The following is a 24,322-nucleotide window of genomic DNA, read 5'->3' as shown; positions in this document are numbered from 1 at the left end:
GCCTTGAGAGGTGGGGGGCATATGGGGAAAACTGGGGGCTGGGTATCACATGCTCAGAAAGGGGGGGCCTATGTCTGCACAGGCGTCCCCCCCCTTCACACTGTCTGACAAAACGAGCTGCGTCCTTGCCGTCTCTATTTTTAGTTGGAACTGGAAGGAAAGGAAGTTCGGGGGCCAAGCCACCAGCCCCAGCTCTCGTTGCCAGCACCCACGCCTCGTGGTGCGGGGGTGCTGGAGGAGCCCCGAGTCCCAGCTCCTCAGGGAGGAGGCACAGTGCTCCCCTCCCACCTGCCAGCACAGGCGCAGGGCCGGATGGATTTCTGAGTTGAGGGGACATACTCTGGTTGCGGGCTGGGGACAGAGTGTGCCTCATTTCCCTGGCCAAGCACAAGGCTCTGCAGGAACTCTCTTTGGCAAAAAAGGGAAGGTGAAAAGGTAAAGACCCAGTTTGGTCTCCTGAAAATAGGACTTTGGTAGCTCTGAGGTGCTTTCTTTTGTGGGTTCAGCTCTTTGAATGGAGCCCCTGCTTTCTCCTTCAAGGTTTAAATGACTTGATCTCTATTAGAAGGTGTTTGGGGCTGGTTCTTCTTCAATGGGAGGCTTGAATGAGGCATAACCAACAGACTTTTTTCCACCCACCCCAACAGCAGAACTGGGGGGCAGAGAGGGGGAGCTTTTCAGGGTCCCCCTCATCTTCCTAGGCAGGAGAAGAACTTCCTGGCTGAAGCCCCTCAGCTACCGCAGCCATTACTTGTAGATTGGAGAAAGGCACTGCAGAGGTTGGACCCCACAGCCTGCGGACAGAGCTGGGTCCAAATCCTGGCTCCTCATCCATGGCTGTGTGAACTGAGGAAGCAGTCAAACCTCTGAAATTCTGTTTTCTCATCTGGAAAGTAGAAATAATCATATTACCTGCCCCATAGAAGGATTAAATGAGATGACATGAGGAAAATGCATAGTAAGAACTCAACTGTTAATTAAATTTTTAAAAAAATATTTTTTAGTTGTCAAAGGATCTTTATTTATTTATATGTGGTGCTGAGAATCGAACCCTGTGCCTCACACATGCCAGGCAAGTGCTCTACCACTAAGCCACGTCCACAGCCCAGTTAATTAAATTTAAAAAGCAGATTCAGCCCAGTCCTGGGTCTGAGCCCCACTGCACAGCTGACCTCAGACTTATGTTACCAGATCCATAATTTTCAAAAGATTCTCCAAGGGATCTGGTACCCCACAACATTTAAGAACCACTACAGATTCTGATCCAGAAGTCAGGAGATCTGGGTGTCAGATATCATCTCCTTCTGGCTCCTTCCTCTTCAGTTTCCTGAACTGTTCCATGAGGTGGTTCGACCAACCGAGCTCTGTGGTCCAGGTGGGGCATCCTGAGGCTCTATGAAGTCTAAGGAGCAGTGAAGAAGAGAATAATCAGAACTGGGACTTGAGGGGGAGGGGCTAAGAAAGTGGGAGAGGGCCTCTTCCTGCTCCTTCCCAGGAGCCGGTTTGGTCCATCAGCCAACATGTCAGCCAGCCAGCCGACAGAAACTGAGCTGCATCCCTCCACCAACCCGGGAGGCTGTTGCCATGGCAACTTCATATTTATCCACTTTAGCTCCTAATTAAGGGGAAAAGCATATAACATATTGGATGTCAAGGAGGCTTTGTGAGCCTCAATTTAGCGGCCGTGCCTGGATGTCAAACTCAAGCGTGATTGCTGTTAATCACCTTCCAAATTACCAGGACAGGTCACAAAGGGAAAGGTCCCCTGGCAGTGGGGGCAGCTGGGCCCAGGGGAGATGAGGTGGTGGTGGGAGCAGGAAGAGAGACCTGGTTCAACAGGCTGACCTGGGAGACTACTGTGTGAATGTTGGCTCTGTGGGTATCCGATTATAAGGTCTGCAGGGACAGTGGCTAGGTTTGTTCTCACCGACCCTGAGTCGGCAATCTCCACCCTGGAGACTCATAAGTCGAGGCCTTTGGCCTGTAGAGAGGGACTGACCCCTTGGTGAACTAAGAGTCAAGTAAAGTCCATCTGGTGGCTTGTGATGTCAGAAGGAAGACTGACAGATGACCAGGGCCAGTAAGCACAGGCTGAGCTGGCATCCGATGGATGGATGAATGATGACTGCCACACAGCAGATGGATGGTCCAGTGGGGTTCACTTAGGAGGAATGGCTGGGTGGCTGGACTCACCATGGGAGTGCTCTGCCCCTCTAGCAGGACTCAGAACCCCAGCACCTCAGACACCAATTAGACCAGCCCCTCCTGTGATGCATCTGGTCAGCTGTTGGGGTGTGGCCCAAAGCCCTGTCCCCTGAGAAACATTTTAGCTGGTCCCTGAGGATGTGGGAGGCAGGGAGTAGGTGGGAAGTGCTAAGGGAAGGACATCAGCAGAAGGGATAAGAGCCTGAGTTATGGGGTCAGGCTGGCCTAGGGTAGAACTTCATCTTGACTATTCATAGCTGTGTGACCTTAATCATGTCACCTAACCTCTCTGCTTTTGTTTTCTCATCTGTCAAGGGGGATGTGAGGGCTGTATGAGGATTTAGCAAGTTGATAAATGGAAGGTGCCTAGTGTAGTGTCCGGCACATGGTGACATTTAGACATTATTATAAAAGTGGGGGTGGGGTGTGGGTCAGTGGTAGAGCACTGGCCTAGCATGCAAGAGGCCATGTGTGAAGCCCTGAGTTCCATCCCCAGCACTGAAAGAGAGGGAGGGAGGGATGGGGGGATAGGGGAGGGAGAGGAAGAGAAAGGAAGGAAGGAAGGAAAAAAAGAAAAAGAAAAGAAAAAACACGTTGGCTTGGAAAGGAGGGGCAGGAGCATGGTGGTGGAGGAGGGCTGGGCTGGAGGAGAGGGAAGGAGCGCTTTCCTCCTCGTGCCCCCTTTTGATCAGGCTCCAAAAGAAAGAACTCACAGAAGGGCGCCCGGATGGAGGCCAGGCAGAGGAGGCTGGTTGCTGAGCCAGAGAATGGGAACAATTGGAACCTGCTAGGTCTGTGAGGGGTGGGTTCTCAGCCTAAGAGGGGGGGGCCACGGGAAAGGAAATCCGTGTACCCAAAGTCCTTAGCAAGATCCAGAAAAGACCTTATGGCGCTCCAACCTGGGAGATTTTGGGATTACCTGGGATGATTCTACAAGATCTGCTGTCTGGGTTTACCCTAGACTTCCTGAATGAGAATCTGGAGAGTGTGGCCTGCAGTGTCTTGGGGCAACCTCTGGAACTTACTGGTCAAAACCAGAGAAAACAGTATAGGAATTGCAGGAAGAACAGGTGGGTAAGCCCACCCCACACCATTTCACCTTCTCCATATAATATTAGGGCTCTGCTGGAAAAATTGTATCTGAAAAGAAAAAAAAAACCCATAGTTAAAATATTTGAAAAATACCTATAATAATAATAACAACGACAACTAGCACTTATTATTTACCGTGAGCCAGGCACCAACTAAATGCTTCACATGGGTCATCTGGTTAATCCTCTCAACAGCTGTTGAAGTAGGTCAACTCATTTATACAGAAGACAAAACTGAGGTTCAGAGAGAGATGTCAAAGTTCACACAGCTTATTAGTGGTGGATCTAGGATTCAAATGTGGGCAGTCTGCATCTGAGTTATCAGGAGGCCCAGAGAGGTGACGTGTTTTTCCCTAGGTCACACAGCAAATTGAAAGCAGAGGAGAACCTAGGAGTCCCTCTCTTCCTCCTATCCTCTACCAATACCTTTAAGATACATTTTTTGCAGAGAAAAGTTAAGGACAGGCTGACCTGAGGGAAAGGGTCTCAGCTCTGTCCCTCCACTATGGGCAGTCCCAAAAATAGCAGGTGGAGTGGTAGGGGACCGGGAGTTTTCTGACATGAGAGAGAAGGAGCAGCTTGGGGTATGGTGACCATGGTGGCTGTGGCAGCCTTGCTGGCCTGGTGGGAGGAGTTGCGTGGCCTGGTTTCTGCAGATGTGGGCTGCAGCCGCCACTGAATGGGAGGCTATTAAGGGAAAATGCTTTGCAAGGAGCTGAGCAGCTGGGAGCAAAGATCCTTGAGCACTGAATGGGGGCTTTGTCCCTCTGGGCTCTGGCAGGCACTTGCTCCCCAGGTCTGCGTCGGGTGACTGGCTGGTCGCAAGGCCAGAGGTCACCCCAAGAAAGCTCATTCCCTCCACTGCTTCCTGCCCCCAGGTCATCTCCTTCAGTACTGCCCCCTATCCAGGGTGGCCTAATGTTAAGAGCCACAGGTTCTGGGGACTGACCCCAGGGTCCCATGCTGTAGGTGTGACCCTTGGGGCATGTTACTGAAAATCTGGGTGCCTTGGTCTCCTCGTTTGTGACAGGAAGTAGTTCGGGTATGTGATGCAGACTGAGTGGGGAAGTCAAGCAAAGGCTGGGGGGGGGGGCTGCTTTGTGGTCACCCTCTCCTCTGAGCCTCCATCCCATGCTACCCTGGGTGGAAACTCCCCTCCTGGTCTCACTCTCCCTCCACCTCCCTCTCCCTCTCCCCCAGGACAGGCCTTTGTTGAGAAGTGAGGCTGTGTGTGGACAAAGAAAAGAATCAGCCAGGGCCCATCCCTGAAGAAAGCACCCCATGAGGAGAGTCCCATGTCCAGCCAGTGTCCTGTGTCATCACCTGCTGTTCCACGGAGACTCAGGACACTCTCAAAGCCCGAAATCCATGTGGCCTCCCACCCTGCACTTTGCCGAGACTCGTGCCTCTACCTGGACTCTCTCTCTCCCCTCTGTCCAGCCAACTGCCCCCCGTCCTCCAGAAGTTAGGGTAGAAAGCCCTCCTCTAGGAATCCAGCCCTTAGACCAGGGGTCCTCCCCCTGCTAGCACAGACAGAGCACCAGTCCCCCGTCTAGTCTCAGGGGAGTCAGAAACCTCAGCCTGTTGACTGACCTCCCAGCCCACAGTACAGGCTCTGGCCTGGAGTGAGCCATCTATAAGCAGCTGTTAGACGAAGGTATGAATGAACGAATGAATGAATGAGTGATTCGATTCCTTGGCCTAGGGGAGGGAGACGGGTGGAATAAAGGGAAAGTCAATGGGTGCTCAGGCAGGACTGTGAATACATCAGGTTTGGGGCTGCCCCTTCAGAGAAGAGCCCCAGTTGATCTCTTCTCCTGAGGACTTTTCTCAATCAGGCTACCAGTATCTGCAGCCCCACCATTATCATAGACAGTGCTTACTGCGGACCCACTGTGTGTCAGCCAGTGCACCAGCACTTTACACACATATGCACGTGCATACACACACTTACTGAATACTACTTCTTTTTTTTTTTTTTTTTGGTGCTGGTAATTAAACCCGGGATCTTGCACATGCTAGGCAAGAGCTCTATCACTAAGCCGAGTCCCCAGTTCCCTTATGGAATTCTTTTTCTTTTAGTTACTAGGATTGAACCCAGAAGTGCTCTACCACTGAGCTGTTATTTAAGCTGGCCTTGAATTTGCAATCCTGCCTCTGCCTCCCCAGTTGCTGGGATTGTAGGTATGCACCACCATACCCAGTACAGACTCTAAAACCAACTCTGTGAGACAGGAACCACTATCTTCATTCAGAGAAGTGAGGAAACCTTGCCCAAGGCCACAGAGCTAGAAATGATGGGGCTGGAAGTATGTTTAGCACTCAGGAGTATCTGTTTGCTTCTCGAATTGTTAACCACTAGGCCATCTTGCCTTTCCTGCAAGACAGAGTGATAGTCACAATTCCACCCTCCCAGGAAGTGGGAGTTGCTGAGGATGAAGCTGGAGAAAGTTCAGCCCATTCAGTTAGCTTTGGGTGAGCAACCACAGTGCGGTGTGCGGGGCCAGGCAGGAAATGCAGAGCTGGCGGCCAGCCCAGCCAGCCAGCTAGCTCCCCATCTGAGCAGACAGACAGACTGACCCCAGGAAGAGGGGTGGGTTATGACAGCACAATGGGGGGCAGCCCATGTGGTGGCATCACCGGGTGGCTCGAGGGTGGACGGTGGTGGGCCCGGGAACAGAGCTGTTCTTGGAGGGCTGTCTGGAAGCTTCACTCGCTGGCGGCTTAATCACTCGGCATTTGCCGAGCTCAGAGATGGCTCCTTGGCACGCCCAGCACAAACAGGAATGGCTTCTTTGCCCATCTCCAGAGGATGTTGTCCTGCTTCTTGGGGCTCCGCAGAGCACTCTGGCTCCCTCCTTCTCTCCCAACTGTAGGATTCCGAGCTTTCAGCCTGCCCTCCTCTCCTGATGGATGCAAATGCCATCCTTTTAGGAGAGGCAGAGCCCCTCGTCTGTGGGAGACCCTGGGGGCTGCTTTCCCAGATTGTCCACCGGGCTGGAAGCAGCGGCCCATTAAGCTCAGCCTTTGGCCATGTAGAAATTACCCACCGAGGTGTGAGGAGCGCAGGGGTGGGCCGGCTCAGCCAAGTGCTAATTTTTTGCCATTCCTCAGGAGAAGCAGGGCTGCTCAGCTCTGTCTTGGCAGCAGGAAGCCTGTCACACCCCTACCCAAGTCCTGCTGGTTGGGAGCTGAACAGAGCAGGAAGGCTTCAGACCTATCCACTCAAAATGGGGGCCCTGAGCACTTCCAGCAATGGGAGGCCCCACCCTGAAGGCCCCATGGCTTTATAGCTTGGCTCAAGATGGAAGACCTCAAATCTACTTTCAGCCAGTCCAGGTGCCTTGGGACCAAGCCAGGTCCTGGGCATAGTGCCAGGGTGAGGGACTGGCATCAGTCACAGTTAGGGGGTCAAATAGAGATTGGAGAAAGGATTGGGTCAAGTCCGTGACTGGGAAGCTGGTCACGGTGGCGCAGGTCTGTAATCCCAGTGGCTTGGGAGACTGAGGCAGGAGGATCACGAGTTCAAAGCCAGCCTTAGCAAAAGTGAGGCGCTAAGCAACTCAATGAGACCCCCATCTCAAAATAAAATATAAAAAAAGCTGGGGATGTGGCTAAGTGGTTAAGCACCCTGGGTTCAATCCCCACCGGGCTCCCCCCAAAAAATGAGGAATGGAAAGGAAATTGGGATGGTTTTCCATCTGAGATGGATATTAAAGGACTGGGGTTGGGGTCAGGGATATGGTTAGGGATTGGTTCAGATTAGAAGCATGTGCTGGGAGTGCTTTCGGGGTAGAGTTCTTGCCTAGCATGCTGAAGGCACTGGGTTTAATCCCCAGTACAAAAACAACAACAACAAACCAAGATTAGAAATATATTGGAGGCTGGGGTTTGGGGTGTAGTTCAATGGTAGAGCACCCGCTTAGCATGTGTGAGGCCCTGGGTTTAATCCCTATTGTGGAGAGGTTTGTGGGGGGGTTGAAAATGGGGTTAGGATTATTACTGATGTTTGCATTAGACTGTGGGGTAGATATCAGCTTGATTTTTGTATTACATATGGGATTAGGGTTGAAATCCTAGTGAGATGAAGGTTGGATTTAGAGTTGGAGTTGAGGAGAGGTTCAATAGGGTTGTGGTTGAATTGTAGGCTTGCTGCTGGTGTAAGGGTTGGAGTCAGAGAAAGCTTTCATATGGCTCAGAATGGAAATGGTGGGAAACAAGTTTTCTCTTCCCTTACCTGGGTGAGCACTTTCTAAACAGGTGGAAAACCCAAAATAAGACTGCTGGGGCCATCTCCAGAGTTAGGGGTCACCCACCACCTGCTTCAGCACTTCCTTCTACCTTCCCACCTCTTCCCTGTCTTCCTCAACTGCCATCTCTTGCTCTTGAACAAAGTCAAGGTTCAAAATCTGTCTTCTTGCTGATCTCAGGAGATGTGCCTGTTGGGGACAGTACTAAGTCCCTTTCCAGGCAGCTGGTTTTTGCAGAGTTTTCTAGGCAGGAGTGGAGCTGAACCAAAGCATTCTGGGTAGGCTCCATCAGCTGCGCCTTCATCCTAGGGGTGAGTGGGGACATAGAGTGCCCCCTCCAATGCCTTCCTGGCCCTTGCCAGGGCCCTGACCTCTCTCCTTCTTTCTGCAGAGGCCCCAGCCCCTGCATGCCCTGTCTCGTTTCTCAGGGTGACAACCTGACATCCTCCAGCACTCAGCGCTGGGGTCAGGCTTTTAAAGCTGTCATTGGGGAGACTGTGGCCCCTCGCCCTCCCCACTCTCCCGCCCAACTGTCCCTTCATGCAGAAGCACGCATCAGGGCATGAAGCAGTGGACGACTGTGGCACTGCGATGCCTTTTAAACGCAGGCAATTAGTGGCTAAATAAAATATAGAACAAGCATTTCTGCCTGCTCCTGGCAGGGACCTGCTGAAAGCTACCGGGGCAAGGAACCCTGGAAGTTGACAGAGGATCCAAAGATGGTGGTCCCAGTCACCTTATCTGGAGCCTCTTGCTGGGGTAGGGCCCACAGAAGAGAGGCTTGGTGACTTAAAAAACAGCCTTGATAGAGTTGGGGGATGCCGTGCTCTGTTTGGGCCACCATAACAAATATCAAAAGCAATGGAATTTTATTTCTCTCAATTCTGGAGATTGGGAAGTCTAAGATCAAGGCACTGGCAGATTTGCTGTGCATTGAGGGCCAGCTTCCTTATAGACAGCATCTTCTCGATGTGTCCTCTCGTGGCAGAAAGGACAAAGAGCTCTCTGGGATCTACTTTTTAAGACACAAATCCCTCTCTTGAGCCTTAAGTCCCAATGACTTTCTAAAGGCCTCATTTCCTAATACCATCACCTTGGGGTTTAGGATTATTTCAACATAGGAACTTGGGGAGACATAAACATTCAGTCCATTGCAGGGGCACACACCGGAGCCGTGAGGGTCTTGGGGAAGCTAGAGGAGAGTCTTGCAGAATAGTGAAGGACCGAGAACAGTGGTTTTGGAATATGACAGACCTGGGTTGGTACCCTGGCTCTGACACTATGTTAGTCATCTCCCTATTGCTATGACAAAAGACCCAAGATGATCCACTTATAAGGAGGAAAGGTTTATTTTGGCTTGCAGTGTCAGAGGTTTCAGTGCACTGTACTTGGCCCTGTGGCTTTGGGCTTGTGATGAGGCAGAACAGCAAAGTGGCAACTATGTGGTGCCACAGAGCTGCTCACCCCGCAGCAGCCAGGAAGCAACAAGAGATGGAGGAAGAGGCCAGGGTCCCAATATCCCCTTAAAGAACACTCTCCCAATGACCTAACGTCCTTCCACTAGACCCCAACTCCTCAAGCACCTCAGGCCGGTCATAAGCCTTTAAGAGATGGCGCTTCAGAGACATTTAAGATCTCAACACTAACAGCCACTTATAAGCTATGTGATTTGGGCTGACTCTTGACCCTTCCCAAGCCTCACTTGCCTTGCCTATAAAATGAGGATAAAAGCGTGCCCATCTCTTATCGATGTTAGCAGGTTTAGTAGGGTACTTAGTTATGTTAAAAGAAACCTTTCAGAAGGAAGCGGGGCTGAGGTAAGAAAGAATTAGAGATCTTGCTGAGAGGTCCTGGCATGGATGGGAGGACAGGCCATGAAAGGGAATTGGGAGCCCAGGAGAAGACCCCATCCCTGGGCCATGGGCTCTTTCCTCCGTGCCCCTCTCAGTTGTTTCAGAGAGAACAAGTTACTGGCCTCTGACTGTTAGAGGATGAAAGAGAAAGAGCACAGACTTCCGGATTCAGTCAGTCCTCCTTCCCTTCACCCTCCTCCTGGGAAACCATGCATAGATAATAACCTTAGGTGACTGACTGAAGGCACAGGCCAGGAGTCTCAGTTTCCCCCTCAGTGTGGCTTTAACAGCAGTGTGTCCTTTGACTGCAGAGAGCTCTTACAAACACACTAGCATCCCCACAGACCTTGGTGCCTGGCTTCCCTGTTAACTCTTGAGTGTCTCCCTCACTGCTCCAGTGCTGAGCAGGGGTGCTTCTTGGGGGATGTGCCAGGGCTCAGGAAGCAGCTCAGCAGATTGCAGTTAAGGGGACAGAAGAGGCTAGTCAGTTGGCTCCTGCTCCCACATGGACCCCCATCCTGAAGCTCCAGCTCAGCTCTTTTCTTTAAATAAAAGGAATGACATCATCCTCATGCTTAGCTGCTGAGCCAGAGGGAGGTGATCTGAGACACTGTGGAGGGGAAGCAGGAGGAGCTGGGGGTGGGGTAGGGAAGCCTTGGGACCGATGAAGAACGGATACCGAGACCCTTGTGTGAGTGTCTTCTGGGGTCCACCCACGTGTATGTGTTGGCAAGTAAGAAAACTGGAATCACAAAATGTTAGCGCAGAGACGGACCTTCACAGAACTAGAAAAAGAGAGGCTCACAGATAACATGGTGGAGTTAAACAGATCTAGACAAAGCTCTTTGTGTGTCTGAGTCTCAGTTTCCTCATCTGTAAAATGGGGTCAAAACAGTGTTGGCCTAGGGGCTGGGGATGTGGCTCAAGCGGTAGCGCATTCGCCTGGCATGCGTGCGGCCCGGGTTCGATCCTCAGCACCACATACAAAGATGTTGTGTCCGCCGAAAACTAAAATTCTCTCTCTCTCTCTCTCTCTCTCTCTCTCTCTCTCTCTCTCTCTCTGTTTAAAAACAACAACAACAACAAAAAGCAGTGTTGGCCTAACAAGCGTTTTGTGTGAAAGATCTGGAAGAGGCGATGGCTGTGAGTACCTAGTGCATAATAGGGCTTCAATCAGTGGTGACCACTGGGAATGATCCTGAGCAGAAACACAAGGATGCTGGGCTAGCAGCAGGGGCCTCCATAGAGGTCAGCTAACCCTCCCTAGCAAGATTCCTGGGTCCCAGGTTCTTCCTGATCACAGTGTGTGTGATCCCCACTGTCTTTGTTCTCACTCGCCACTCGCTCACCTCTGGGTCCTGGGATCCCGGAAACTGCCTCTGCTCTCCCACTTTGGGCCCAGCCTGGATCCCTGGGAATTCTGGGGTTCTGTTTCCCCTGGGCTTCTCTGAGGCCCGCATTCAGGGCTTGCTGGGCTCCTGACACCTTCCTCCCATCTGAACTCTGGCTGCACTGAGCTCAGGGTCCCTGCTCTTCTCTTCCCCTCTCGTGAGTGCTGCACCTGCTTCTTCTTCTCTCTCTCTCTCTTCCTTTTTCTGCCTCTCCTTGCCTTGTCTCTATCCCTGCCTTTCCCCCACTGCTCTTCCGTCATGCTTCTGTCCCATCCCTCTCTCTGCTTGTTATCAGCTCTTGCTGCCGGGCTGTACCAGTCTCTGGTCTTGCTTCATCTCCCATTGTACTTTTTCTGCTCCCTAAAAGGGGACTTCCAAGCCTTGAACAAAAGAGACCAAAGGGCAAAGGCCAGGGTTGGTATCTGAGGCGGGGAAGGGGCCCACCCCAGCCCTCTTCCCCACCCATGTTGGGTACAGCCCTGGCTCTGTGTGCTTCCTGAGCACGGGTGTGTGTGGGCTGAGGGCAGAAGGCCCATCTTGCCTGTCATCTGGAGAGACGTGTGTGCAAAATGTTAGTTCTATGGCTCTGATTCAGCTCCCAGGCGGCTGGCTGCGGAACACGATGACGGAAGGGGGTGATGGGGACCTGGAGAAGCGAGTTAGCTGGGCTGGAGATGGAGTCCTGGACTTTGGCAGAGGACCCGAGGCTCCCTGGAGAGGACCCAGGGTGATCTCATGAGGGTTTGGGTGGGGGTCATAGCACCACCAGATGCAGTATGTGGACTGGGTGGGGGAGGTGAAGAGGTTCGGCAAAGGAGGCACGGGAGGGGTGGGGGCACTGGGCATGATGAAGGGTACCCTGAGTCGGGCAGAGGGGTCCCTGGGTGGAGTGATGGGACATTGTGTGAGGGTTCAAGGGTGAATGTAGGTGAAGGAGTGGGTCATAAGGAGACGGTCAGTGAAGGAAAGGCACATGGAAGCTGGGCACGGTGGTGCATGCCTGTAATCCCAGCGGCTTGGGAGGCTGAGGCAGGAGGATCGTGAGTTCAAAGCCAGCCTCAGCAACTTAGCGAGGCACAAAGCAATTCAGTGAGACCCTGTCTCCAAATAAAATACAAAAAAGGGCTGGGGATGTGGCTTAGTGGTAGAGTGCCCCAAAATTCAATCCCCAGGATCAAACCAAACCAAACCAAAACACACACCCATGAAGGAGGTGAGAAGCTGTCCAGTGGGCCTCCTGGGGGCCTTCCCCTGCTTGACCCTCACCTGGCTCCCTGCTTGGCCCTCGTGCACCTCTCTGCTCCTGCCCTTCCCTTTGCGGCTTCTAGCCCCCGCCTGTCAGTGCCCAGACTTCACCATCTCTCCTCTCCCTGTGCAGTTTCTAGTGGCCCTCCCAATTCAGGATATTCCCCTTAGAAGTCCCCTTATCACTGTGGTCTGACCCTGCATAGAACTATCTGTCTGTCTGGCCCTGAAAGAGGACCCCAAATTCCCACTTGCCCTCCCTCATCTGATTGACTCAGGTGTTCCCTCCCGAGGAGCTGCTGGGTGCTCCTGAGCCTGGGTCTGTCCTGCTAGTTAGGATGAGAGTGAGGACGAGGCTTCAATAGTCATCACTGCGGGCTGATGGTTTCACTGGAAAAAGTCCCATGTACCCTGGGGACAGTGTGTGTCCAGGTCCCCGCTGGCACATAACAGTCCACATGAGGCCAAACCCACCTGCTGCCTTCCCTTCCCAGGACCCTCTAACCTGTGTCTGTATCCAGAGGGGCCTGGAGGTGCTGCTGTGGCCCTTAGGTGTGGAGTTCACCGTGCACTAGGCTGTGGGGAGGCTCTGTACATTTTTAATTCAAATAAAATCTTCACAAGTATCTGAGATGACATTATTTTTATCTCCATATCACAGAAAAGGAAACTCTGGGAGGTTAAGTCACCTGCCTGGATTCACACCAAGGGCCCTCAGCTGGTGTTTTTAACCCCTGCAGACCTTGAGCAGCCACCTCCAGACAACTCCCTGCTTGGGACCTTGGGAGGTATGAGAGATGGAGGCCATAGGAACATTCCAGAAAGACCACTCATTCATAGCTGCAGCCTTGGTAGGGCAGGGTGCTCATAGCTCCTCTCCCCAAGGCCTGGGATACCTCCAAGGCACAAGGAGCACTTCTGGTCCCACATGGGCCTGAAGATGCCCCTGCCTCCACCAACACCCTTGGAAAGTTGTTAATTGGTTACACTTGTAGCCAACGGTGTGTGGGGGGGTGACCTAAATTTAGGGCACTTTTCTGGTCTGTCATGGAAACATGGGGTGGGTCTGAGGGTCCACTCCTGCTTATCAGCCGTGCCCTGCCAGCCAGGGGGAGCCCTGCCGGCCCCATGGAGGTGCATGAGGACCCTCCCCCCACCTCTCTGTGTGGGTGCGCTGGGCTGCTGTGTTCCTGAGGCGCCGGTGGGTGCGTGACGATGGCAGCTCCCACCCAGCAAAGCCGTGAACAGAAGGGGTGAGCTGCCGGCAGCTTTAAATAGCTCCTTGCTGTATCTCACTTGCCGAAGCCCCAGCCCCCCAAGTCTGGCTGCCCTAGGGAGGAGCTGTGTGAGCCCCAGAAATGAGGCCAAGAGAAAGGGGCTCAGCCCCCCAACTCAAAAACATCCTCCTGTCACAGAAACACCTGTTCCTGACAATGCCTAAGAGACAAAACCCACTTTTTTCTTGGGTGGGTGGGCAGGGATCCAGAAAATTGCTCAAGGGACTGTGGGCTTATTTTGGCTGAAAAGATGCCGTGGCCAGGTGTCCACTCAGGCCCTCTCTTAAAGGAGACATATTGGTCCTCCAAGCTCAGGTGTGACCCCAGCCACTCAGACACTGAGAAGCAACCTACCACCTCCGGCTCCAAGATCAGTCAGTGGACATTCCCTTGGTTACCATCTCTCCTCCTTACCTTGGTCCACATCTCCCTATGCACAGACCTTTGATGGTCTTGACCCTGCAACTTCATTTCCCATCACTCTTCCCAATCTACCTATTTCATTTGAAGACCTTCTTTCTGCTTCTCCAACATGCCCAGCTCATTCCCACCTAGGACCTTTGCTCTTGCTGTTCCCTTGGCCTGAAATGCTCTTGTGTGGCGTGTCCCATAGTTATAGTCAGCCACACTATGATTTTCCTGGGCTCCAGGGCCTTTTTGTCTTTGCGAGTCCTTTCCTCCATAAAAAGATACACAAATCATACTTTATGACTGCATTGGTATAAACACAGATACATTCACATTATGTATGAAAATATTTTCTTCAACCTGAAAGCTCATGGTTTTCTTTTGATTTTCAAAGAAATTAAAATTTCTCAGGGCCTCTACAAGTATGGTACATACAGTAGTATATACAGTATATGTAGTAGTGTTACTGTTCCCAATGGAGAAATTAGCCCTTATCGAAACCTTCTCATAACTCAGGGCTCCATTCAAATGTCACCCTCTAAAAGCCTTACTTTGAACACCCCACTTAAAACTTGATCACACACTAGCCCCAATTTATTTATTTCCTGATTTATTTTCTTCGCAGATTTTACAACTACCTGATAATTTCTTGTTTATTAGCTTCCTTGTTTTGTCTCCTGTAAGTATCCTGGAAACTCCATGGGGGCAGGGACTTTATTTTGTCACCGCTGATTAACTTGTTTCTTGCACAGAGAGGTCTGTAACATGATTGAGAAAATAGCCTGTTTGCTTGACCAGAACCCAGAGATCCTCCTCTCAGCTGTTGGCCACCTGTGCTCTTTCTTCTTGGGACCTCAGTCCCCTCCAAGTTTGAAGGAAAAAAACAAATCCATGCCCACACTTCACACACAACTCACTTGTCCTCTCAGAGCCTTGGTCCTTCCATCTGGAAAGTGGGGATCATAATGCTGACCTATTCTGAGAGTACAATGGGGTAGCATAGGCAAAAGCAAAGAACCAGTTCACAGAGGGATGTAGAGGGGCCCAGTAGACATGTTTCTTTCCCCACTTCTCTCTGGCCACTTCAGAGCTTACTATTGTCCAAGGCAGTGGGATCTCATGCTACTGAAGTTCATGTACTCTCTCTCTCTCCTTTCTCTCTCTCTCTCTCTCTCTCTCTCTCTCTCTCTCTGGTACTGATTGAACTCAGAAGCTCTTTACCACTGAGCCATATCCCTTTTTATTTTTATTTTGAGATAAGGTCTCACTAAGTTGCTTAGGGCCTCACTAAGTTGCTGAGGCTGGCCTTGAACTTGCAATGCTCTTGTCTTAGCCTCCAGCATTGCTGGGATTATAAGTATATGCTACTGTGTCTGGTGGCCCATGTACTTCTGTGAATTTTGTTGGTTACAGATTGGCCATGTTCCCCTTTCCTCTTTGCAGAAAAACTTTAAACAGAAGCCCAGTGGAAATTCAGAACATCTTTCTCTTTTTCTTTCTTTCTACAAATATTTAATGAGACCCTTTTATGTAACAGGCACTGTGCTGGGCTCCAGGGAATCAGTAAAAAGTAAAAAAAGGATACATGGTCCCTGCCTTCCTAGAGCTTGTGTACGGTGCATTAGGCAGGTGTTAATCAAATAATCACTATAAATAATGGAATTACTTTGTTCTAAATGCATCAGAGAAGAAACCCAGTGGGCTGTGAGAACACATGATGAGGGAGTTTGACCAGGTCAGGGAGTAGGGGATAGCTTCCCTGGAGACACAAATCTCTGACCCGAGATTTCTAGACAAGTTGGAGTTCACTAGGCAGGGAGCCCAGCGGACAGTAGGAGAATTCCAGACAGGGGAACAGCATGTGCAAATACCCTGTGATTAGAGTTAAGATCAATGAGATGGAATGAAGGGAGAAGTATATGACCATGTGAGATAGGCTGGAGCAATAGGCAGTGGCCACACTGTGCAGAACTTTGTAGACCACATTATGGCATTTTTTTCTTTGGGGAGGTCCTCAAAGGATTTTAAATCATACGACTAGGCTTGTATTTTGAAAAGATGACTGTGGCTGCCTATGAAACAAGGATTTTAAATTTATGACAAAAAATCTTCAGCAGTCCTACTAGAAGAGGAATGGCAAATATATGCCCTACTTGTCAAAATTCCCCGTTCTTATTCCTATAGCAGACAGCACTAATCAATTATAGCAGCAGTTCTCAAAGTGTGGTCCTCAGACCATCAGCATCAGCATCACCTGGGAATTTGTTAGAAATGCAAATGATCATACCGCACATCAGACCCTTGAATGGGGTGGAAGCCAGACATCTGTGTTTTAACAAGCCCTCCAGGTGATTCTGATGCATGCTAAAATTTGAGAGCCACTAAACTACAACACTCCTTCCTAACCAAGCCCTGATGCAGAGTCAAGACCTCCTCAAGACGGCCCTCTAAGTAGTCAGTACTAATGCAGGCTAATTGCACAGAGTGCTTGCTGGGGACTCCTCTAAGGGGGCTGCACAGATCCAGCTCTGGAGCTCAAGTTCAGACCCTGGCAAAGCCCTAAATGTAGGCAAGCTGTCACAAGTGCCAGAAGAGTGAGCCATTGGGAGATATTGCCTCAAGCCCCTGCTCAGCTGCTGCCTGGTGGGTATCTTCTCCCAGGCCTCGGTTTCCTCATCTGTGTGAAGAAAGTGTCTCTGAACAGGATCACTTCTGTAGCTTCTGAGCCAGAGTCAAGCGGATACATGCTCAGTCCCTGGGGAAAACCCTCTATAAATCTGCCTTCTCATGGGCTGGGTGGGGGTGGAGCAGGCAGTGCAGCCTTGGCAGAGATATCCTCCAGAGTTTGTAAGAGGCAGCACGTGACTCGGTCCTGGAAGGAAGCATCCATCACCCTGGGCAGCCAGAAAACCAGGGAGACAGCGTGGGAGTGAGGGAAGGAGGAGGCAGAGCTCTCAGCCCACGTGCTCCCGCACTTTCCCAGGCCTGGGACCCATTAGCAGACTGGAGGACTCTAAGCCCAGAGAGTGGGGATGAGGGGTGGGAGGGGCCAGATTCTAGGAAACCATACAGGATACAAAATATGTGGCCCTGAACTTCCTACAAATCCTGAAACTCATAACGGAAATTCCTCCCCCAGATCCACAGTTATCTGGCTTCTCAGCTCAAATGTCACCTCAATTGAGAGGCCTTCTCTGATGAACCATCTTTCCTCCTCCATTTTTTTTTTTCTCAGTGTGGGGATGAAACTCAGGGCTTCATGCATGCTACACAAAAACTCTAGCAGTGAGCTACACTAGACCCTCTCTTTTTTTTAAATGGAAATTTTCTTCTTCTTCTTTTTTTTTTTTGTAGTTGTAGATGGACAGAATGCCTTTATTTTATTTGTTTATTTTTATGTGGTGCTGAGGATCGAACCCAGTGCCTCACTGCATGCTAGGCGAGAGCTCTGCCGCTCTACCACTGAGCCCCAGCCCCAGCCCCCTTTTATCTTTTTATGACCTTTGGAACTCAAATCACTCTTCAGAATCACAGTGGCTACTTCCCGGCATCCTCCTGGGATGCGTGCTCCCTGAGGGCAAGGGTCTCCCTGTCTTACTCGGGGCTCCACAGCCACCACGGTGTGCAGGGACTGATTGGCGATGACTTAACATTATTTCATCATGCCCCAATATTCTCTGAAATAGGGAATGTGATCATTCTCCACTGTTCGGATGGAAATACTTCAGGCAGATAAGTGACTTGCTCAAAGGTCACACAGGTAGGCATTGAGAAAGCCCCTATTTGAGCCTCTGTCTGTCTGACCCAAAGCTCAGGATATTTGGAATGTGAGAGCAAAGGGGCTGCTGGGAACATTGCCCAGGAGAGAGGGGGCAGTGCTGACCTCAACTCCCAAGTTCCTGATAAGGAAGCAGCAGCCCCGCACAAGGAAGGCCCCCAAAGCTGGAATTCCTTTGTTTAGGATTTCTAAAGGGAAGTCCTACTTTACACAGCTGCTGTCCACCTTCTGGAATTTGTTACTCCCAAGGGGTCTTCACAAACTGAAAATAGAAAGGAGTTCAGAAAGAGCCGCACAAAAGTAATGGATGGCAGGTCCCCCGAGGTAATTGAAGGAAACGAGAGATGCTGGGAGTTTGAGCCTAGACCCTGGAGGTCTGCATCATGCTGGGGACTGCCCTGGTCTCCCCAGATGGTTCCCAGGTGCCACAGGCGGGAAAGCATGTGGGAGGTGCTGGATCTCCAAGTTCTAGCCTACTTGCTGTGGGATTGGGGCGGCCTCCATTCTTCCTTCCAGCTCCCACTGGGGCCCCATTGTTGGGCAGTTGGGGGACTGGGTGTCTTGATTTGGGGACTCGCCTGCCCAGGATGGACAATTTGCATTTGTTCTGGTATTTCCTTCCTTCCTTTTTTTTTTTTTTGGTACCAGGGATTGAACTCAGAGGCACTTGACCACTGAGCCACATCCCCAGCCCCATTTTGTATTTTATTTAGAGACAGGGTCTCACAGAGTTGCTTAGCGCCCCACTTTTGCTGAGGCTGGCTTTTTTTTTTTTTAATATTTTTATTAGTTGTTGATGGACCTTTATTTTATTTACTCATTTATATGTGGTGCTGAGAATTGAGCCCAGTGCATCACGCATGCTAGTCAAGCGCTCTACCACTGAGCCCCAGCCCCAGCCTGAGGCTTGCTTTGAACCTGTGATCCTCCTGCCTCAGCCTCCTGAGCCGCTGGAATTACAGGTATATATATATATATATATATATGCGCACCCGGCTGTTCTGGTATTTTCTTTGGAGCCTCCTCTTTTTTTCCCAGAAACTTTTTTTTGCAAGGTCTTTATTGCTTCCTAATTTTTCACACAGCTTCCATTTATTTGTCTTATTAAGTACTTTTCTGATTCAGGTTAGCCTAGGGTGGGAAAGGCCTTCATGTCCTCTCTTCCCTGGACACGCAACTCTGGGTGACTCCCTCCCACCAGCAGCCTCCACTCTCCTTTGGGGATTATATTTCCCTTCATCTGTTGTCTGGGCTTCCTTGCCTCCCCTTCCCTCAGTACTTCCGCTTCTTTCTTCTTTGCTCCCCAACACACACTTGTGCCCCACCCCATCCCTTCTACCTCTGTTCTTTCTCTCAGGCTGCCTACTCCCATGGCTTCCCCTTTCCACTTGGCCAGTTTTTTCCTCCTCCTCCTCCTCCTCCTCCTCCTCCTCCCTGAGGCTCCTTTTCTCTCCATATCCTTAACTCCCTCTCCCCTCCCCCCACAGCACCCTCACACTCCCAAGTCACCCTCAGAGCACCAATCTCTCTCTCAGCCCACCCCTCGCTCCCTGAAATATCTCTAGGCCCAAATTGTGCTGTAGCATTCTCAGGGGATATTTCATTTCCCCCCAGCCCTGCAAAGTCCTCTTTAAATGGCTGAATCCCTGAAAACTCCCTCCCTCAAAGCCAACATCAGTGAGGACAGGCAGGGACAGGTCCCTAGTATGACAACAAGCTTCTGGCCTACTGTGGGCAGGACAGAGGCCTGGACAGGGACAGCAGCCCCCTCTTCCTCGCTGCAGACTCCCCAGATAGAGGTCTTATGGCCACCCAGGGGCAAGTGGCTGGGGAAGTGGGTGATACTCAGACCCTCTCCATAAGCAGCAGCAGCTCTGGGCCCTCTGGACAGGCCTGACTTCTGCCTGGGCCTTTTCTGCTGCAGCTTCCTGGCTTAGGACAGAGGTCCAAACGCTCAGACACCCCCATGTATGTACCTCTCTACACCCTTATACCTCACATCAGGGCTTCTCAAACCTGGGTGCACCAGAATCACCTAGAAAGCTTGAGAGTGAGAGGCTCCACCCACTGGAGTTTCGGATCTTCTAGGTCTGGAGAGGGCACGAGAATGCATTGCACTCTGGACACAGGCCCACACTGCGGTGGCTGCTGGTCCCAGAACCCAGCCCTGAGAATCACTGCTCCATAGATACCCACCTGAGCATGCACTGCCGGGGACACCTTCCTGCACAGACTTTGCAAAACAGCAAGGGAAGCCAGGTAGCTGGGGAGAACTGAAAGCTCTGAACTGAGATGGGGAATTCCTTGGCCTAAGAACACAGACCCTGGCCTCGTTCTTTCTCGCTCTGACTCTGCTATTTCTCTTTCCTTGCCACGTTTCCACACACTTCCTCAGTCCTCACCCTCCCTGAATTCTCCAGTGGGCCTCCCAGCTCCGCTGCACACATGAGCTCATCCATCTCTATCACCCTGTGAGTGAGCGGTGGGCAGGTGAGAGAGGAAGATTACAGGAGAACGGGCGCTGTTCCCTGCTAACAGGGCACTCGCTCACCGCGAGAACGCAGCCAATTATTCCCCGTGTTCTGGGGGATAATCATTAATGCCACAGGAAATTCTAAACAAGTGATTAAATCATTACTGGGGAAGGCACAGGGAGCCTGTGCCACCATTAAGCTTCCCTTATACTGTTTGGTCTCAGGAAAGTGTACCTGGGAAGGGAGAGAGGCACATTCCCGGCCCTGCAGCATCAGCAGCAGCCAGTCTAGCAGGGGTTGTCCCCAGAACCACCTTCCCACTGAGCTGCACACCCAGCTACGGCCCTCAGAGCCCCTCCTGAGCCAGCCACAAAGAGGGCTCTGTTCCAATAACCCTTCATGATAACATGCCACTTGATGAATCCAGGCATTAAATTGACAAAGATTTATTAAATACCTACTATGTGCCTGGTGGTATTCTAGGGAGTGGGATTAAAATGTGAATAAGACAGACAGGTCCCTGTCCTAGTGGAGAAGGCAGATGACCCACATCATCAATAGGGCAAATGCTCAAGAGGAAATAAACAGGACACTGGCTGTTTTGAGCCGATATCTACTGGGAGGAGCTTGGAGGCCCCCCCATTCTCTGACAGCCCTCCACGGGGCTGACCAGCAGTTGATACCCATCTCTCGGGCCTGCAGATCATGTTTTAAGTGAACATCAGCAATGTCAGAGCAGCCCCCTTCCTACCCCGAGTCCTCACCATGCTATCTTTGGAAAGATAATGAATGTCTCCAGCAGCCACTGTTTTTTAAGCGCGGTGTGTCAGGCATTGCACTGGGCAATTTATGATCATGACATCATTCCATCCACAGAACAATCAAAATGTTGTGGACTAGGTGTTTCTTAGTCCCCATTTTACAGACAAGCGAATGGAGACCCAGAACATTGGAGCCATGTGGCCAAGTCACACACTAAGTGATTAAGGGTTGAACTGAGTTCTGAGCAGAGACATTTAACTCCATCTTGTCCAGACGCCCAGGAGAAGCCTGAAGGGCCTGTGTGGGCTCCTCGGGATTCATGTCAAGGCTACGAAGGGGCTCTCCTTGCATCAGCCTCTACCATGTAGCCCATGTAGGGGGAACGATTTGAGATGGCCAACTGCAGTTGAGGACCCTAGATCAGTCCTCTTTGGCATCTCCAGACTGTGTGTCCTTATAGAACCCACACAGGCCATCGGCCCTACTGCCCCGCTGTTCCCCAGGACCTGCAGCCCCAGAAGGCTTGTCCTGCTTGTCCTTGCATACCCTGCACCTCCTGCCCCTGCAACCAGGCTGCCCTCCTGAGGGCCAGCAGGGCAGCCAGGGGCAACCAGGACAGGAGCCTGGGTCTGCGGTGACTCATTGGCTGGTGCTTGGGAGGCCATGGTGAATTATTCACACAGATTCTGTGAATTATTCACGTTGTTATTATTTATTTTTCAGATACGCCTGCAGCAGAGCCTCCAGGCCCATGTTCAAAGGATGACATAACTCCTGACTCCTGATCCCCTCTGTCTGTGGAGAAGGAGCCCGGCCTCTCTCCAGCCTTGCTGGCGAGTCCCAGACCACAGGCTGAGGGCAGGGAGCTGCTGCCTTGGGACAGACTCCTGCAGAGCCCCTCCCTGGGCACCAGCTGCAGCAATAATGGTCCCCCCCTCGCTGGGGCTTCACTGTGTGCCAGCAGTAGGCTCAAGTGACTGTCACAACTGCCCAAGGGAACACACCACCAACCCCATTTTACAGATGAGGGAACTGAGGCTCACGTTGCATCCAACGTCCCTCATCAGGACCACCAGTTAGTAAATAGTCCACAGGTCCAACCTGTGGACTCTAAGGTCAGTGGCAGCCATGTTGCATATGTCAGTGGGCGGGCGTAGTGTTTGACAAGGTCCAACTGCACCCACCCCTCCACCCTCAGCTCCAAACCATGCTGAGAGGAGGCCACACCCAGGGACTCCAATGCTCTAGAGGAGGCATCTCTGCATCTCTATGGCAACAGGATCCTGAGCAGCCAGAGCTGAGGTTGGTTTGTCTCTGAGAGGCAGAGGTGGACTTTGCCCATAGAGGCCCCAGGTGTCCCAGGCTCTGAGCAAGTGTGACTCAGGGATCTCCCAGCACTCTCACCCAGTTCCCCCACCCCCAGACACAGCTCTACTCCTTCCTCCCAGAGCTCCCAGGAAGCAGCCACCCAGCCTCCCTTCCCCACTCCTCCTCTGGCTCCCTGCAGTCTAACCTCCATCCCTCTGGCTGCAGCTCAGATCCTTTTCCCTGGGGAATACCATCCCCCACCCTGGACACACACACAGTGCCATCTGGAGGAGGAGCAGTGGACTCAGCCCTGGGAAGACACCCTCCTGTCCTGGAGGGGCACCTTCCTCTTTTTGCCACCCCATTCACTCACTCCCTCATCCACTCATGAATACGTATTGGGTACTTACATTTGCCAAGCACTGTTCCAGAATCTAGGGCCCCTTGTCAGGGCCTGGGGATGGGGTGGGGGCAGCCCCTCCCCCAGGACCTGTCTTCCTGGACACAGGAAGTCAAATCACAGGCAAACTGGATGGGAGCCTGATCTTCCAGCCCCTGACTCTGGGTGACCTTGAGCTAGGAGTTCCCCCTCTGCACCTTTCCCTTTTTACAAGAAGGGAGTGGGGCAGGATCTGCTCTCCACAGCCCTGCCAGCCCGGCTTTACTCGGGTGTCAGTAACTCAATAACAGGAGCAACAGAATCATTTCCATCCCACAGCTGCAAAAGTCAGGCTCACACGTGCTCCAGCTCAGGTGGACTTAATAACTGTCCCTCTCTTCCCGGCTCCATGCATTTTAAAGGAGTCTGGGGATGGCTCTGCCACTAATGGTGGATTTCAGTTGCCAGAGAGGAAAGGAAGCAAGCTTTTGCACAATGCCTGTGCTCTCCTCACAAATGTTCTTTATTCATCTTTGCAGAGTTAGATCCCATTATCCCCATTTTACAGACAAGGAAACTGGGACTCAGCCCACATGGCTGGTAAACACCAGGGCTGGGATTTGAACCCAGGCCCACGGCAGCCCATGCTCTTGCAGCTACACAGATGGAGTGCGGCTCTTTCCAAAGCCTGTGTTGGAGCTGGGGGTGGGCAACCAGGTCAATACTTCTTTGAGGGAATCTTCTGGGTGCTGCAGATTTCCGCTTTCTCTGCCAACCAACTAAGGAGGGGCGGCCTTGGGCCCAGCTGTGCTGAGTCATTCAGGGCCTACAAAAGTCCAAGTTTGTTTATCCCAAAGCAGCCACCGCAGCGGGCAGCAGGGCAGGGACTGTGCCAGCTCTTTACTTCCAGGCACCTGGGCTTTGGGGCAAGGGGTAGGCAGGTGGGGCAGGACCACAGAATCTGACACAGGTGTGAGGGCAGGACAGGGCTGTCCTCTGACGCTGCAGCACCAACACCTCTGGCCCATTAATGACCTTGTAGGCAGGACACTGGTCTCTGCATGAGCCTGGCTTTTGCCCAGTGGTCCTAGAGTAAGTTAGTCTCTCAGTGTAATCCTTGGGCCACTAACATCTGAAAGGGCGGGGCTATTCATACAGCCAAGTCCATTTTCATGTTTTTCTGGACTTCCAGGATCTTCCAGGCAGATCTTGCAGGAATGTGCTTAACAGAAGCTGTTACTGAGCTCCCTCCAGCGCCCAGCCCCTGGGGCAACCCAGGGTGTGACTCCTGGGCTGTCAGGAGTTAGGGATCAGGCCCTTCACCTCTCTAGCCTCAGTTTTTCCATTTGTAAAACTGGGGGATGCCTATATCCTTCTCCTGGGTTGGGTGGAGGATGTGTATAAAGTGGTCTTATAAAGTGGTCATGATTCCAGTTCAGATGATCAGCCCTGCCCCACCCCAGCCAGGCCTGAGGCTATGGTCTGGAAGCAGAGAAGCTTTCCCAGGTTCTAGGCTCCTCAGATCTACAGTGTGCTGGTGGCAGTTTCTCCATAGAACTATCCTATAAAGCATGGTCATCTGTACCTGTTGGCCTTCTCAAGGCTCTGTAGAAAGCCAGCTCTCCAGACCTTCATCGTGGACAGACTGGGGCTTCCAAGGTCAGACCCAGGTTTCAGAACAGGCTGCCATGTGGTCTCTGGGGCAGAAGGTTCTGGAGAGAGTCAGGGCCTGGGCTGTGATCAGGACCCAGGTAGAGGTGGCACTCTCACTTAGGCAGAGCCTGAGGCCCTCTTGCCCCTGGCTGGGGGAAGTACTGTTGTGAATTCTTTTTTTTTTTTTTTTTTGAGAGAGAGAGAGAAGAATATATATTTATTTATTTATTTATTTATTTATTTATTTA

General features: G+C 51.6%; 1 long non-coding RNA gene across 1 annotated transcript; it reads right to left on the bottom strand.

Annotated features, from left to right (window-relative positions):
• Window positions 1-1,002: 1,002 nt before the first annotated feature.
• Window positions 1,003-22,688, bottom strand: LOC124103632 (uncharacterized). Its single transcript, XR_006855242.2, has 3 exons — window positions 22,453-22,688; window positions 3,125-3,345; window positions 1,003-1,402 (listed from the first exon to the last, which is right to left on the bottom strand). It is a non-coding gene; the product is annotated as an uncharacterized LOC124103632 (long non-coding RNA).
• Between the last annotated feature and the right edge of the window lie 1,634 nt (window positions 22,689-24,322).

Source organism: Marmota monax, unplaced genomic scaffold (assembly GCF_021218885.2).
Source record: "Marmota monax isolate L192 unplaced genomic scaffold, Marmota_monax_Labrador192_F-V1.1 WCK01_AAM20220418_F8-fsc00006, whole genome shotgun sequence".
Lineage (NCBI taxonomy): Eukaryota > Metazoa > Chordata > Mammalia > Rodentia > Sciuridae > Marmota > Marmota monax.
The sequence above is the reverse complement of the archived record's forward strand: the minus strand, read 5'-3'. Positions and strand labels throughout refer to the sequence as shown.